Raw genomic sequence first — 16,346 nt, forward strand, 5'->3', positions numbered from 1 at the left:
TTACATGAATTAACATTTACTGGTAAAACTTTTTTCCTTTAGGGTCGTCTTATATTCAGGCTTTTTCTTTTTTTCCTAAGTTAATATTCAGATTTTGGGGGGTCGTCTTATAATCAGGGTCGTCTTATAATCGAGCAAATACGGTATTTTGTAAAAATTAGCATTAAACCCATCCGGGCCGGGAGATTTTTTAACTTTTAATGCTTTTATTCTGTTTTTAACTTCATTAATTGTTATAAGTTTATTGAGTTCCTTGATCATTTCTTTTGTAGGTTTAGGGAAGGCCTTAGTGGCAAAATAATTTTTTATTTCCAATTCAGAACATTTCTGCGGAATATTATATAACATACTATAAAACTCATCAAAGGCTTGTCCTATTGCTCTGGGGGTCATCAGAGTCTTATCTTTATAAACTAATCTTGTAATTCGTTTCTTCATTCTTTTTTTTTTTAATAAGTTGGTAAGCAGTTTGTCCGCTCTATTCCTTTTGTAATACCTATTCATTTTTAAAGAATTCAATGTTTTATTTACTTTCTCTAGCAAAAGGTTATTGATCTTATTTTTTATTTCTTCAATCTTTTCTGTCAAATATACTGAAGGGGATTTTTTATTTTCTATTGTCCATAATTGGAGATTAATATAGAGTTCTGAAAGAGAAGACTCCATAGCTTTTTTCCTTTGGGCCTCTAATTTTATGAAATGTCCTCTAATTACCGCTTTATATGCGCACCATAAGGTGCGTGCTGGTATCTCATCTACATCGTTCTCTTTAAAATATAATCTAGTAATTTCATCTATGTGTGCAATGTCTTGGTCTCTCTTCATTAGATTATCATTCAATGTCCATTCCGGGCGATGCTTAAAGGCTAAGCCTTCTACTAATACTGTAATTAAATTGTGATCGGACCAGGTGATTTCATGTATATTTGCTTTCAGAACTCTAGACATCAAACCTAAATCTCCGAGCGCCAAATCAATCCTTGAGTAAGCGTTATAGGATTTAGAGAAACAAGTATAGTCTCTTTCCCTAGGATATATAGTTCTCCAAATAGCAAATAGTGAGTAGTTACATATCAACTTTTGAAATCTTTTAGCTTGTGCAATAATGTTTTTATCTTTCGTCATGCCTTTCTGAGTCATTTTATCTAGATTTGGATCTAATATGCAATTGAAGTCACCTAGAATCATCAAAAATCCCTGTTTAATTTTCATAATTTTTTGAAAAAGAGATGTAAGAAAATAGACCTGTGAGCTATTTGGTGCATATACATTAACCAATGTCATTAGTTTTTTATTTATTTCAATTATCGTTATTATGTATCTACCATCCGGATCTGTTTCTATTAATTTTATGTCAATATCCAGATCTTTAGAAAATACAATTGCTACTCCTCTCTTTTTTTTTTCTTTTAATGAAGCCTCAAATATGGTGGGGAATTTCGGCGTTTTCATATTTATTTTATCGATAGATCTCCAGTGTGTCTCTTGAATACAACATATATTTACCTTTTCACTCCATAATTTATTTAGCAATAACGTTCGTTTTTGAGGGGAATTTAACCCTTGGGCATTTATCGTAGCAAACTTAAGCATTACATTCAGATTGTCTAACACCTATTACAACCCTGGTGATGCTTTCTAATCGGACGTGAACCAAAGAAAAAAATACATTAACATACCAAACAATAATACAACATTTAAGACTTTTCACAGTATATATCTCACTTCTACCGAGAGACGTATACATCCACATGTGTCTCTCGCTACTATCCCCTTTGGCGAGAAATGCAAGTGGATAAGTTACCATCCTACCGATGGTTGTCGGAGCTATTGGGGTATCTCTAATAGACTAGATTTTGACTTAGATAAGAAGACAGATGAAGGGAGAGAAAAAAAATAAAAAATAGAAAACTTTACAGCATTATAACGTAATATTTACTCCCCTTACCACCAACCATAAGTGTTCCCAATTAACTCTAATAGTTAGGATATTTATATCCTTTTAATGCTTTATCAGCTATAAAGTGTTTGCTTTTAATACTATATCTTCAGTGATCATTTCTCATTGATGAAACCGTAACATTATTAAGTTAGAAATAACTAGTTAATCAGTTAATACCCCTTTCTATCAAGTATTACCACCAAAGGGAAAGACATATTTGTATCCTTTGGTGCTATTAACCTATTTCCTTATGCATAGTATTTCTTAAATTGGTTTTATCTTTATCTTTAGAGTTAAATAATTAATCCATTAGTGCTTTTTGTATCAGATATTATGAAAAAAAAGAAAAATAGAAAAACTTTGCAGCATTATAGCGTAATGCTTACTCCCCTTACCAACAACCATAAGTGTTCCCAAATGACTCTAATAGTTAGGATATTTATATCCTTTTAATGCTTTATCAGCTATAAAGTGTTTACTTGCCGAAACAAATTCCGTTAATACTATATCTTCAGTGATCATTTCTCATAAGTGAAACCATAACATTATTAAGTTAGAAATAGCTAATTAATCAATTAATACTCCTTTGTATCAAGTATTGCCACCAAAGGAAAAAAAAAAAATAACAGTATTTGTATCCTTTGGTGCTATTAATCTATCTTCTTTGTGCATAATATTTCTTAAATTAATTTTATCTTTATCTTTAGAGTTATATAATTAATCCGTTAGTGCTCTTATATCAGACCTTCTAAGAAAAAAAAGAATAAAAAAAAAAAAAAAAATTTTAACTCTTCCATCGGTTCTCCCCATGTAGGTCAAAGACCCAGCCTCAAAAACAGAAACTATCTTTGGGCATTAATAATCTTATTTGTTTGTATCCATATTTTTAATTTTTCCGGTGAATCAAAACTGAAATTTTTTTGATCAAAAGTTAATATCATCTTCCCTGGGAGAGTCCATCTGTAACGGATATTTTTTTCTTTCAGAGTCCCAGTAAATTCTAAAAATCTTCGCCTTTGTGTTCTTGTGTAGTAAGATAAGTCCGGTAATATTCTGATAACATCATAAGGACTGTATAAAGTTGTATTCCTTATCTTACTTACGATATTATCTTTTAACGTTGTTGAAACAAAACTTATCAAGACATCTCTGGGAGACTCTGATGACACATTAATAGGTTTAGGAATTCTATAGCATTTATTCCAAATCCTTGTGTCAACCTCCCATTTGATCCCAAGCATCTCAATGAATTTTTCAATATAATCTTCATTCGGGATAGATTCTGAAATTCCTCTAAATCTGAGGTTATTTTGTCTTGACCGATCTTCCTGATCTGCTAGTTTTTGCTCCAAAAATTTTATTTTAGTATCACTCTGTTTAATAATGTCTTGATATGTTCCAACTTGAATTTCTAAGTGTTCCAGTTTTTCTTCATTTTGTTTTACTTTCATAGTAGTTGCTGTTAGGTCGAGCTTTAGCTCCTGTATAGTACTCTGTAATAATCGTTTAATCTGTTCAAGTTGAGCATCCAAAGCTTCCGTCAAATGATCTTGTATAAATTGTTTCATATCAGTTATTGTTGATAAGGGACTTATATGGGCTATATCTACATCGGTTCGATTTAATCCAATCATACTTTCCTCCGGGTTTAACCCTCTTTGATCGTGCTTAATAGGAGGAGTAAAAAAGGAAAGTCTTTTTTCTGTTTTCTGTTCTTTTCTGTCCTTCCTTGTGATTTTTTCTTGAGTTTTTTTAGTAGCCATTATACAAGCGGTGTTCCCTTTTGGGGTTATCAGATTCACAAAAATACTACAGTTTTATTGGGTACATTCAACCTCCTCAAGATGGTTTCTTTACAGTATATAGCTATTTTATAGGGTTGTTTTGACTAAAGAGTGATACAAAGTCTATAATCCAACAGTCAATAAGTATAATAAATATATATTAGTAAAAGTACTGGAACTTTCTCCAGCTCGGATTCTTTACTTTACTTTAGTTATTCATGCCTTATCCCAGGAACTTTCTCCAGCTCAGATTCTTTACTTTACTTTAGTTGTTCAGGCCTTTGCATCTCCACAGTTACTTGTAAATTTCTTCCAGGTCACACTCTGTCTCTGATGTCAAATCAGTCTGCCACAGCTGCAAATCTGTCTGCCACAGCCACCACTCCCCCGTATCTCCACGGCCGGCAGAACAGGCCTTCGGCCACAGGTCACACAATCCCTCCAACTCCAAACTTCAACCGGAGGAGAGGGGCAGAGGGAGACTCCCAAGAGACGCCAAAATGGCGCCGCAGCCAGCAACCCGCTGCTTCCACGCAGGCCGCTCGCAGCCAGTCACGAACGCCGGCACCGCACGCAGCCGGCAAAACTGAGTGAGAGCCGGCACTCCACCGCGGCCGGCAGAACCGGCAAAATCAGCGGGACCCGCGAAGCGGGCACGCAGGCCAGTGGGACAGACGGGACAGGAGGACCAGGACCCGGACCACGAACCAGCAGGTGGGTAGATGCCGCAGCCAGGGAGACCCTTAGCAGCCCAAATTCATCTTGCCGCCCCTACTCCAACAAACCGCGCGCACAGCACGCCCGCCGTGCTACGTCATCGCTCCACGAATTTCTGCTATGTTTTACCCCAAGAAGCTCTAAAATATTAATATTATTCTATTTATATCCCTGTATATCGTGCCTTTCTAAGAAAATATCGAGGCCCCTTTTGAAGGTATCTAATGTATTGGATAACACTACCTCCCTTGGAAGTGAATTCCATACCTTAATTGTCCTCACTGTGAAGAATCCCTTCCTTTGTCGTCTATGAAACCTGCGCTCTTCCAGTCTCAGAGGGTGACCTCTTGTTCTTTGTATATTTCTGTTGATGAACAGGTCACTGAAGAGCTCTTTATATTGGCCCTGCCAATAATAAATACATTAATAATCTTCACTGCCCCCAGGATTTAGATTCCCCTGAGTTTGCCCCTCTTTACCTCTAACTGCGCCTTCAGTTAACTTTATTAAATTAATTAAATTAACCCTCAGTCATCAGCATTAAATTAACCCTTAACACCCCATCAACCATAACTGCCCCTAAATTAACCCTAAACACCCCATTAACCATAACTGCCCCTAAATTAACCCTAAACACCCCATTAACCATAACGGCCCCTGAAATGAACCTTAAAGACCCCATTAACCACAATTGCCCCTAAATTAAACCTAAACACCTCATCAACCATAACTGCCCCTAAATTAATTGCATGTACTCCAGATAAATTACCTAATAAATTGGTATGGTTGATGGGGTCTTTAGGGTTAATTTAGGGGCAGTTATGGTTAATGGGGTGTTTGGGGTTAATTTAGGGGCAGTTATGGTTAATGGGGTGTTTAGGGTTAATTTGGGGGCAGTTATGCTTAATGGGATCTTTAGGGTTAATTTTAGGGGCAGTTATGGTTGATGGGGTGTTAAGGGTTAATTTAATGCTGAGGGTTAATTTAATAAAGTTAACTTAAGGTGCAGTTACAGGTAAAGGGGGAATCTAAATCCTGGGGGCAGTGATTATTAATGTATTTATTTATAAAAGTATGGTGATATTCTCTGAATGATTCAAATCCCTGTAAGATCCGGATCACTGTAAGATCCGGATCCCTGTAAGATTCGGATCCCTGTAAGATCCGAATCTTTGAACGACTCTCTGCCTTCATTGACATTAGTAGAGTAGGCAGGCGGGAGGGTTCATTGACTAATGAAAGGGGCCAATCATTAGTGTGCCTGCACGGAGGGACTGGGAAACAGTAACTCTTGTGAGTCACACTGAGTGATCTGAAGATTCGGATCATGAATCTGATCATTTCAGGGAACGAGTCGAAATGATTCGATTCACTTTAATGATCCGAACTTCCCATCACTATATCACATGCCTGTTTAAATTCCCTCACTGTATCAGCCTCTACCACTTCTACACGGAGGGTGTTCTATTTATCTACTACCCCCCTCAGCGAAGTTGAACTTTGTTATATTAGCTCTAAGCCTCTTACACTCAAGTTTTATACTATGACCTCTTGTTCTAACTTTGCCCCTCTTTTCAAATAAGCTTGCCACCTGTACTTTATTAAATCCGTGGGAGTATTTAACTGTTTCTATTGCATCCTCCCTCTCTCTTCTTTCCTCCAAGCTATACATGTTAAAATCCCTCAGTTTTTCCTGATTTCTGTCTTGCAAACCACTTAACATGTTTGTAGCCCTACTCACTTTTGTTGCCAAGGTTTAAACATTAATGGCTGTGTGTTGAGTTACTTTGAAGGGACAGCAAATTTACACTGTTATGCAGGCTATACACTCACTACTTTACATTGTAGCAGAGTCTCATTTCTTCAGTGTTGTCACATGAAAAGATATAATAAAATATTTACAAAAATGTGAGGGGTGTGCTCACTTTTGTGAGATACTATATATATATATATATATATATATATATATAATTTTGTTCAGGACAAGCAGAGCTTTCTTTAGATTCCATTATTTTGATCATATCATTATAAAATATGTTTTACCCATCTGCAAAAAACTAAGGTAAACAACCTGCTTAATAGATTCTACTATTCGTCCTGAGTTTAGAAATGCCCGGGGGCGGAGCTAGCGCTCGATGAAGATGGCCGCTTAAGATCTGAGCTCTGCTCGCCGTTCGCCCTTTTAAACACTTCGCTACACTTTTTCCCGACGATGGGGAAGACTAACCGCGTTGGGGGCACCCCCAGATCAGTGGGGACCCGGGATAAGCCTCCGAATCCTTCTGTGCGGTCCTATTTCCATGGCACGCCTGATCAGGAATCGCGGGACTCGGACGCCAAGATGGCGCCTTCGCCTGCTAGCCAGGCCAGTGAATGTTCGGAGACGGGACTCTCGGATCCAGAACCTGGCTTACCTTTATTGCCCTTCTCTGATTCCTCGTGGATGGAGACTCTCAAGTCGCTCCTGACGAAGGCAGACCTCGCGGCTGTTATCGATTCCTCGTTAGAACACGCTCTCCATGGTGTTAAGGCCGACCTCGTGGATATAAAGCAGGACCTGAAACAGATAGGAGACCGCGTGGTGACGCTGGAAGAGGCCCACTCGTCGGCATGTGAGAGAATCAACCTACTCTCCTCCACCATGCACACACACACAGACTCGATACAGCAGCTGAGACGGCAACTTGAAGACCTCGATAATCGGGGCAGAAGAAACAATCTCAGGGTGCGAGGCTTGGCCGAGACGATTCCTCCAGAGAGTCTTCGTTTCACATTGCAGACCATTTTCAACTCGTTGCTTAATCTGCCGGGCGACTCTCCTATTCACTTCGACCGTACTCACCGTGCTCTCCGCTCCCGAGGCTCCCCGTCTTCCCCGCCAGGAGACGTGGTATGCTGCCTGCACGAGTACACGGTCAAGGAGTCGATTCTCAAGGCTTGCCGTGCGGCAGGGACAGTGGAATTTGAAGGGGAGAAGATCTCTGTCTTCCAGGATCTGTCTCCACTTACCCTCCAGAAGCGTAGGGTACTGCGACCCGTCACCTTAGCCCTCCGTGAAGCTGGGATCCCATACCAGTGGGGTTTTCCTTTTGTGCTCATCGCGAGACGGAACGGGGACACTTCCACTCTACGGCACCCCGGAGACTTGAAGTCCTTCTTGGAGGACTTGGACTTGCCGCCCATTGATGTCCAGGATTGGGATGCTGCACCGGCGACTCTACAGCCTCTCTCCGACCCGGCCGGGTCTTGGATCCCGCATACCAACCGCAGGAAGCGGTCACGCCGCGCTCCTTCTACTGCGACGACCATTGGCTGATTCAACCTTCTCCGATGTCCAGATGTTCCGTCTCCCGAGGTGGCTCCCAGGGCGTTTGGTCTGGCTTCGACAGCCCATCTGCTGTCGATGGTGATATTCTCTGAATGATTCAAATCCCTGTAAGATCCGGATCACTGTATGATCCGGATCCCTGTAAGATTCGGATCCCTGTAAGATCCGAATCTTTGAACGACTCTCTGCCTTCATTGACATTAGTAGAGTAGGCAGGCGGGAGGGTTCATTGACTAATGAAAGGGGCCAATCATTAGTGTGCCTGCACGGAGGGACTGGGAAACAGTAACTCTTGTGAGTCACACTGAGTGATCTGAAGATTCGGATCATGAATCTGATCATTTCAGGGAACGAGTCGAAATGATTCGATTCACTTTAATGATCCGAACTTCCCATCACTATATCACATGCCTGTTTAAATTCCCTCACTGTATCAGCCTCTACCACTTCTACACGGAGGGTGTTCTATTTATCTACTACCCCCCTCAGCGAAGTTGAACTTTGTTATATTAGCTCTAAGCCTCTTACACTCAAGTTTTATACTATGACCTCTTGTTCTAACTTTGCCCCTCTTTTCAAATAAGCTTGCCACCTGTACTTTATTAAATCCGTGGGAGTATTTAACTGTTTCTATTGCATCCTCCCTCTCTCTTCTTTCCTCCAAGCTATACATGTTAAAATCCCTCAGTTTTTCCTGATTTCTGTCTTGCAAACCACTTAACATGTTTGTAGCCCTACTCACTTTTGTTGCCAAGGTTTAAACATTAATGGCTGTGTGTTGAGTTACTTTGAAGGGACAGCAAATTTACACTGTTATGCAGGCTATACACTCACTACTTTACATTGTAGCAGAGTCTCATTTCTTCAGTGTTGTCACATGAAAAGATATAATAAAATATTTACAAAAATGTGAGGGGTGTGCTCACTTTTGTGAGATACTATATATATATATATATATATATATATATATATATATATATATAATTTTGTTCAGGACAAGCAGAGCTTTCTTTAGATTCCATTATTTTGATCATATCATTATAAAATATGTTTTACCCATCTGCAAAAAACTAAGGTAAACAACCTGCTTAATAGATTCTACTATTCGTCCTGAGTTTAGAAATGCCCGGGGGCGGAGCTAGCGCTCGATGAAGATGGCCGCTTAAGATCTGAGCTCTGCTCGCCGTTCGCCCTTTTAAACACTTCGCTACACTTTTTCCCGACGATGGGGAAGACTAACCGCGTTGGGGGCACCCCCAGATCAGTGGGGACCCGGGATAAGCCTCCGAATCCTTCTGTGCGGTCCTATTTCCATGGCACGCCTGATCAGGAATCGCGGGACTCGGACGCCAAGATGGCGCCTTCGCCTGCTAGCCAGGCCAGTGAATGTTCGGAGACGGGACTCTCGGATCCAGAACCTGGCTTACCTTTATTGCCCTTCTCTGATTCCTCGTGGATGGAGACTCTCAAGTCGCTCCTGACGAAGGCAGACCTCGCGGCTGTTATCGATTCCTCGTTAGAACACGCTCTCCATGGTATTAAGGCCGACCTCGTGGATATAAAGCAGGACCTGAAACAGATAGGAGACCGCGTGGTGACGCTGGAAGAGGCCCACTCGTCGGCATGTGAGAGAATCAACCTACTCTCCTCCACCATGCACACACACACAGACTCGATACAGCAGCTGAGACGGCAACTTGAAGACCTCGATAATCGGGGCAGAAGAAACAATCTCAGGGTGCGAGGCTTGGCCGAGACGATTCCTCCAGAGAGTCTTCGTTTCACATTGCAGACCATTTTCAACTCGTTGCTTAATCTGCCGGGCGACTCTCCTATTCACTTCGACCGTACTCACCGTGCTCTCCGCTCCCGAGGCTCCCCGTCTTCCCCGCCAGGAGACGTGGTATGCTGCCTGCACGAGTACACGGTCAAGGAGTCGATTCTCAAGGCTTGCCGTGCGGCAGGGACAGTGGAATTTGAAGGGGAGAAGATCTCTGTCTTCCAGGATCTGTCTCCACTTACCCTCCAGAAGCGTAGGGTACTGCGACCCGTCACCTTAGCCCTCCGTGAAGGTGGGATCCCATACCAGTGGGGTTTTCCTTTTGTGCTCATCGCGAGACGGAACGGGGACACTTCCACTCTACGGCACCCCGGAGACTTGAAGTCCTTCTTGGAGGACTTGGACTTGCCGCCCATTGATGTCCAGGATTGGGATGCTGCACCGGCGACTCTACAGCCTCTCTCCGGGTCTTGGATCCCGCATACCAACCGCAGGAAGCGGTCACGCCGCGCTCCTTCTACTGCGACGACCATTGGCTGATTCAACCTTCTCCGATGTCCAGATGTTCCGTCTCCCGAGGTGGCTCCCAGGGCGTTTGGTCTGGCTTCGACAGCCCATCTGCTGGACTTGACTGATCCTCCTTTTCGAGGGCTCGAGCTCACGCTTCTGCGTGTCCCTGGTCTGAGACTTGTGCGCCTTGGCTCGGGTATTATGTTTTGTTTGTTTTTATTTCGGATTTATGTTTAATACGGTTTGCGTCTCTTTCGGTTTTTATTCTGTTTCCCATGATGGTCTCCTTACACCTGCTCACACACGCTCTACCATGCATACATTAATCACACACGCGATCACTGCGGGCCCGGATCCCTGGGTCCTTTCCCCAGTTGGTCTACCCATGTCTGTACATTGCCTTGACCTGGGTCATTGTCCCGTGCTTGGGGCCTCTGTGCTTACTGACATACCCCTCTAGGCGGTCAGTCTTGATTTGGCATATGTATCACACACACTGAGTCACACACGACTGGAGCCATGACTCTGTATATATGTTTGTTTTTTTTTATGCGCCGGGTGTATTTTTATTTCTATTTTTATTTTTATCTATATTTTGCTTCAAGTATGGCTATTGTTGTGTTTCCCGTGCTGATGGCTGGTGTGACGAGTTTTTTCCCTCCCTACCGGGAGCGGTCGTCTGCCTAAGCCCCTTTTGGGGTTATGTCCCCGGGGCCTCCTTCTGGCTATGCACTCCCTCTTTGGTCTTTCTCCCCATCTTTCTGGGAACGTAGGCAGCCTCTGCTTTCTCAGGCGGGCGGCGATGTAGTTGCTTTTCTGTCCATTCCTTGCTTTCTCTTTTAGTCTATTAGTTTCTTTGCCTCTTTTCCCTCTCTCCCCTTTACCTTCTTCACGGGCCTACCCCCCCCGAGCTCTCCTGTCCTCTTGGGACAGTGATCTAGGGACTCTCTGCAGTCCCACAGCTCACACGGTTTTGACATTCTGTGTCATTGCGCTGGACTGTTTTCAGTCTGCTTTAGATTTACGCACCACACTCTACACACTGATTTGTTTTGTTAGTTTATTTGTTTTTCTGTTTTTGGACTGATTGATCCGTTGCGACTCTGTCCCTAGCTCCATTTATTTACCAGACACTACCATGTCTTCTGATAATCTACGCTTTGTGACTCTAAACATGAGGGGCTTGAATAAACCTGAACAACGTTCCAAACTCTGCTCCTTTCTTCGCTCCTCTAAAGCCCATATCGCTTTTATTCAGGAGACTCATTTCCGCCAGGGCGCTGAGCGCAGGCTCCTGGAGCGTAATTTCGCTCATTCCTATTTCTCAAGCTCACCCACTTCTAAAACGAAAGGAGTAGCCCTCCTAATTCATAAAGTAGCCCGGTTTCAACACATAGATGAGTGGTCTGATGACGAGGGGCGTTGCGTGTTTGTGAAGGGGTACATAGGGTCTCAGAAAATAACTTTGGCGAATATTTATGCCCCTAACAGGTCCCAGGGTAGATTTATCATCTCTATACTTAACAAGCTGGTGGATTTCCAGGAGGGTATCACTGTCCTGGGTGGGGACTTTAATATGGTCTTTGACCCCCTGTCTGATACGTCCTCTGGCAGGTCTCACATCCCGTATTCTCTGATCCGCAGGGTCCTCAAACATTTTAAATTGAACCAACTTATTGATGCTTGGAGGGTGTTACACCCGACGGACAAGGATTATACCCATTTTTCGTCACCTCATACCACTTACTCTAGGATTGATACCTTTTTTGTTTCCCACTTCCACCTCTCCTTCCTGCGCTCTGCTGAGATTGGCCCGACCACTATCAGTGACCACGCTCCGGTGTTTTTGTCTCTCTCTTTGTCCTCGCTTCTTAAGCCGCAATGGAGTTGGAGGCTCAATGAGACTCTCCTGGACGACCCTCATGATGTGTCCTCCCTGACCTCCTGTATTTCTACCTATTTTGCGGAGAACTCTGCTCCCGACATACCTGAGGCGACTGTTTGGGAGGCCCATAAGGCGGTTCTGCGGGGCTATTTGATCGGGATGGGGGCGGCAGCAAAACGTCCCTCCAACTCCAACTGACCTCCCTACGGACTAGACTGGCGTCCTTGGTGGACGCGCGTATCCGGCGTAATTTTTTGATGACGCGCCATAAATTCTACGAATTTGGGGACAAGCCCGGTAAATTGTTGGCTGCCCTAGCTGAGGGCGAAGAGAGCCCAGAGTTATTTGCTCCGGATTCGGGATGGCCGCAATCAAATACACTTCCACTCCCATAAAATCGCTGAGAGTTTCCGGCAGTATTACTCCTCTCTTTACAATCTCCCCCCTAGCCCAGGCCCCCCTTCGGAGGTTCAACGGGCCTCCGATGACTTCCTGGCTGCGCACCTTCAAAAGGTTCTGTCCGCGGACGACAGTAAGCTTCTTGAGGACCCGATCACGTTGTCTGAGGTCGAGTCCGCTGTAAAGGGCTCTCCCTCGAGCAAGAGCCCGGGTCCGGACGGCTTCTCAGCCGCTTATTATAAGAAATTTCTGCCTCTCCTAGGCCCCCGTCTAGTCACCCACTTTAATGCTATAGCCAGGGGCGAGCCCTTTGACCCCCGCGCGCTCGATGCCAGTATTGTGGTCATTCCGAAGCCCGACAAAAATTTGGACCTCTGCAGTAGTTACAGACCGATCTCGCTGATCAATGTGGACGTCAAACTGTTTGCCAAAGTCCTGGCTAACCGCCTTCGCCCCCTCTTGCCGGGCCTGATCCACCCGGATCAGGTTGGCTTTGTGCCGGGGAGGCAGGCGAGGGACGGCACGATCAGGGTCATAGATATCGTCGCGCATGCACAACATTCCCGGACCCCAATGGTTCTTGCCTCAATGGATGCCGAAAAGGCATTTGACCGGGTTTCCTGGTCCTTTTTATTTAAGGTCCTGGAGGGTATCGGTCTGGGCACGCGGTTCCTGACCTGTATACGTGCGTTGTACGCCTCCCCCATGGCCCAGGTTACGGTCAATGGTATCCAGTCGGAGGGGTTGACCCTTTCTAACGGGACGCGCCAGGGTTGCCCTCTATCCCCCCTCTTGTTCCTTCTGGCGATTGAGCCGCTTGCAATGGCTGTCCGTTCTGATCCGGCGATCAAAGGCATTGAGATAGCGGGTCGCTCCCATGCGATCTCGCTGTTTGCTGACGATGTCCTCGTGACACTTTCGGACCCATGCCGTTCTCTACCTGCTTTGTTGTCCCTGCTGGAGCATTTCCATTATCTCTCCAATTATAAAATTAACCTGTCCAAGTCTGAGGTGATGGGGTTCCATCTCCCGTCAGACCTCTCCCATCATATCCGTTCCACGATGCCATTTCGCTGGAAGGAGGACTACATCAAATACCTGGGCGTCCTCATTCCCTCGGACCTGTCTCGGATCAGGGCCTTGAATTTCGACCCCCTTTTGACTTCCCTTCACTCCGACTTGACTAAGTGGGCCTTCCCCCATGTGTCTTGGTTTGGCAGGGTTAGTGTCCTTAAAATGAATGTTTTACCCCGTTTTCTTTATCTTTTCCAGACATTACCTGTTTTCCTCCCCCGCTCCTACTTTCGTAAGTGTCACAGTGCCTTTCTTCGGTATATCTGGAAGGGCAGGCCCCCCAGGCTTTCCTTTTCTTACCTAACAAGGCCGAAGATGGCGGGTGGAATGGGCCTCCCTAATTTGGAACTGTACTGGCGGGCCGCCCACCTCCGACGAGTGGTGGAGTGGTCTGTTGGTTCCGCGAGGCCTTGGCTTCAGGTTGAGGCCGCGGCCGTTTCATGTCCCCTCGGTGTCCTTCCCTGGATCTCTGACCCTCAGAGGTGTGTTGTTTCTGCGCCTCATCCCCTGATTTCGTCCACATTACGGGCGTTCAGGGGGGCGGTGCGTGCTGGAGGTGTCGTGCTAGAACCCTCTCCCCTATTTCCTATCTCGGGGCACCCTGACTTTGCTCCTGGGGGTGATGCGGCTCGGATGGCGTCTCTTACGCCTCCTAACGTTTCCGTTCTTCGAGTTTATCATGTTTCCCACGGTTCTACGTGTAAACCGTTGGCGGAGCTGACTGGGGACCCGATCAACCCCTTCTCGACTGTCTTTTTATATCACCAGGTTAGACACTTTCTCAAATCCTCCGGTGCCCTCGTGGGAGGGACTCGTGCCCCTACAGAATTTGAAAAGCTTTGTTTGGCTGACAAGGCTCCTCCCCATCTCCTCTCTGCTTTGTATGCCATTCAGCTTGCCCCAGCGGTACTTACCAAGCCGTATTACTTTAGCCTCTGGGAGGGAGACTTGGGGATTTCTTTTTCCCTGGAGGAGTGGGAGAGGATGCTCATGATCGTCCACAAGGGGACTGTCTCCAGCAGAGTGCAGGAAACGCTCTTTAAACTTGTCACCCGATGGTACAAGGTCCCGCTGGACTTGAATAGGTTTTTGCCCCAGATTTCTCCTACCTGCTGGCGCTGTAATTCCCTTCCTGGTTCCCTCCTCCAAATATGGTGGTCGTGTCCGGCGATTCAAGCATTCTGGGAAGCGGTGTCTTTTATAGCTACCCCGGCATCCGTCCTTCTGCACCACACTGCTATTCCCTACAAGTCCTATAAAGGCTCCGTCACATTCCATTTAATCAATGCTGCCCTCACCACAATTCCCAGATCCTGGAAGTCCGCCAGTGCTCCCTCTATGTCGGCCTTGTTCCGACGCGTCGAATTTATTTATCAAATGGAGGTCCTCACGGGGGCCGCTAGGGGCCGAGAGCACTCTGTCGAACTCCAGTGGTTCCACTGGCGCTCCTACGTTGCCTCCCTTGCTGACCGCCTGCCCTCCTTAGGGCCTTGAGTCCTTCACTGTTTCTTGACCCCGCTACGGATCTCTGATCTCAGTCCATTTTTTCTTTTCTTTTATGTTTTTTATTTTCTTTTGATTACTACTTATGTTGTGTATGTTTTTACACGAAGTGTTATGTACCTAACTTACCTGCGGGGCGGGATTGCCGGCAATCCGGCCGAGATTCCCTCCCCTACTTACGTTGTCTTTATCCTCCAGGTACTTTGGTTGTTGCTGTTTTTCGCGACTTTTTGCCTACAGTCACTGTTTATCGCTTATGATTGACATGTTGCACAGATCCCTTTGTGTTTTCTAGGCAATGTACCCAATTGTCCGTACTGATACCTTATTGGCCTATACCATGTGGGGTACACCCTCTTGTCTATGTACCATGTGTATCTTCTTTTTGTTACGTTGTTGCTCTCATGATTTGTGCTCTGACCAGGGCCGGCCTTTGGGGTGTGCGACCTGTGCGACCGCACAGGGCGCCACACTCCAGGGGGCGCCGCCGCGGGGTCCGCCGCCGCCGCAGCGCGGTCCGACGCCACTGCCGCCGCGGGGTCCGCTGCCGCCAGTATGGGGCACCCGGCACCCCTCCAGAGACGGACAGTAATGTCCGCCGCTGGAGGAGCAGGCTCGCAAGGGAGCAGTATCGGAGGTCTTTAACAGACCTCCGATACCGCTCCCTTGTGATCCCCGCGGCAACAGCTGCTGTGCGCCGGGGTTTGCTGTCAGATCCCGGCGCACAGCACTGAAGCCGCGCCCACCGGTCTCCGTGCCCTCTGACCCGGAAGAAGAGAAGACAGAAGAACTAAGAAAAAGAGCGAAGAGGAGGCAAAGAAACTGAAAGAGGAAAGGTAGGAAAGCATAGAGTGATAGTGAGAGTGGATTGGTGTATATGTGTGGATTAGTATATATATGTGTGGTTTGGTATATATGTGTGGTTTGGTATATGTGTGGATTAGTATATATGTGTGGTTTGGTGTATATGTGTGGATTGGTGTATGTGTGGATTGGTGTATATGTGTGGTTTGGTATATGTGTGTGGATTGGTGTATATGTGTGGATTGGTATATATGTGTGGATTGGTATATATGTGTGGATTGGTGTATATGTGTGGATTGGTATGCGTGTGGATTGGTATATATGTGTGGATTGGTGTATATGTGTGGATTGGTGTATACGTGTGTGGATTGGTATGCGTGTGGATTGGTGTATATGTGTGGATTGGTATATGTGTGGATTGGTGTATATGTGTGGATTGGTATGTGTGTGTGGATTGGTGTATATGTGTGGATTGGTGTATATGTGTGGAGTGGATTGGTGTATATGTGTGGATTGGTGTATATGTGTGGATTGGTGTATATGTGTGGATTAGTGTATATGTGTGGATTAGTATATATGTGTGGTTTGGTATATATGTGTGGTTTGGTATATATGTGTGG

This window comes from Spea bombifrons, chromosome 2 (assembly GCF_027358695.1).
Source record: "Spea bombifrons isolate aSpeBom1 chromosome 2, aSpeBom1.2.pri, whole genome shotgun sequence".
In the NCBI taxonomy this organism is placed as follows: domain Eukaryota; kingdom Metazoa; phylum Chordata; class Amphibia; order Anura; family Pelobatidae; genus Spea; species Spea bombifrons.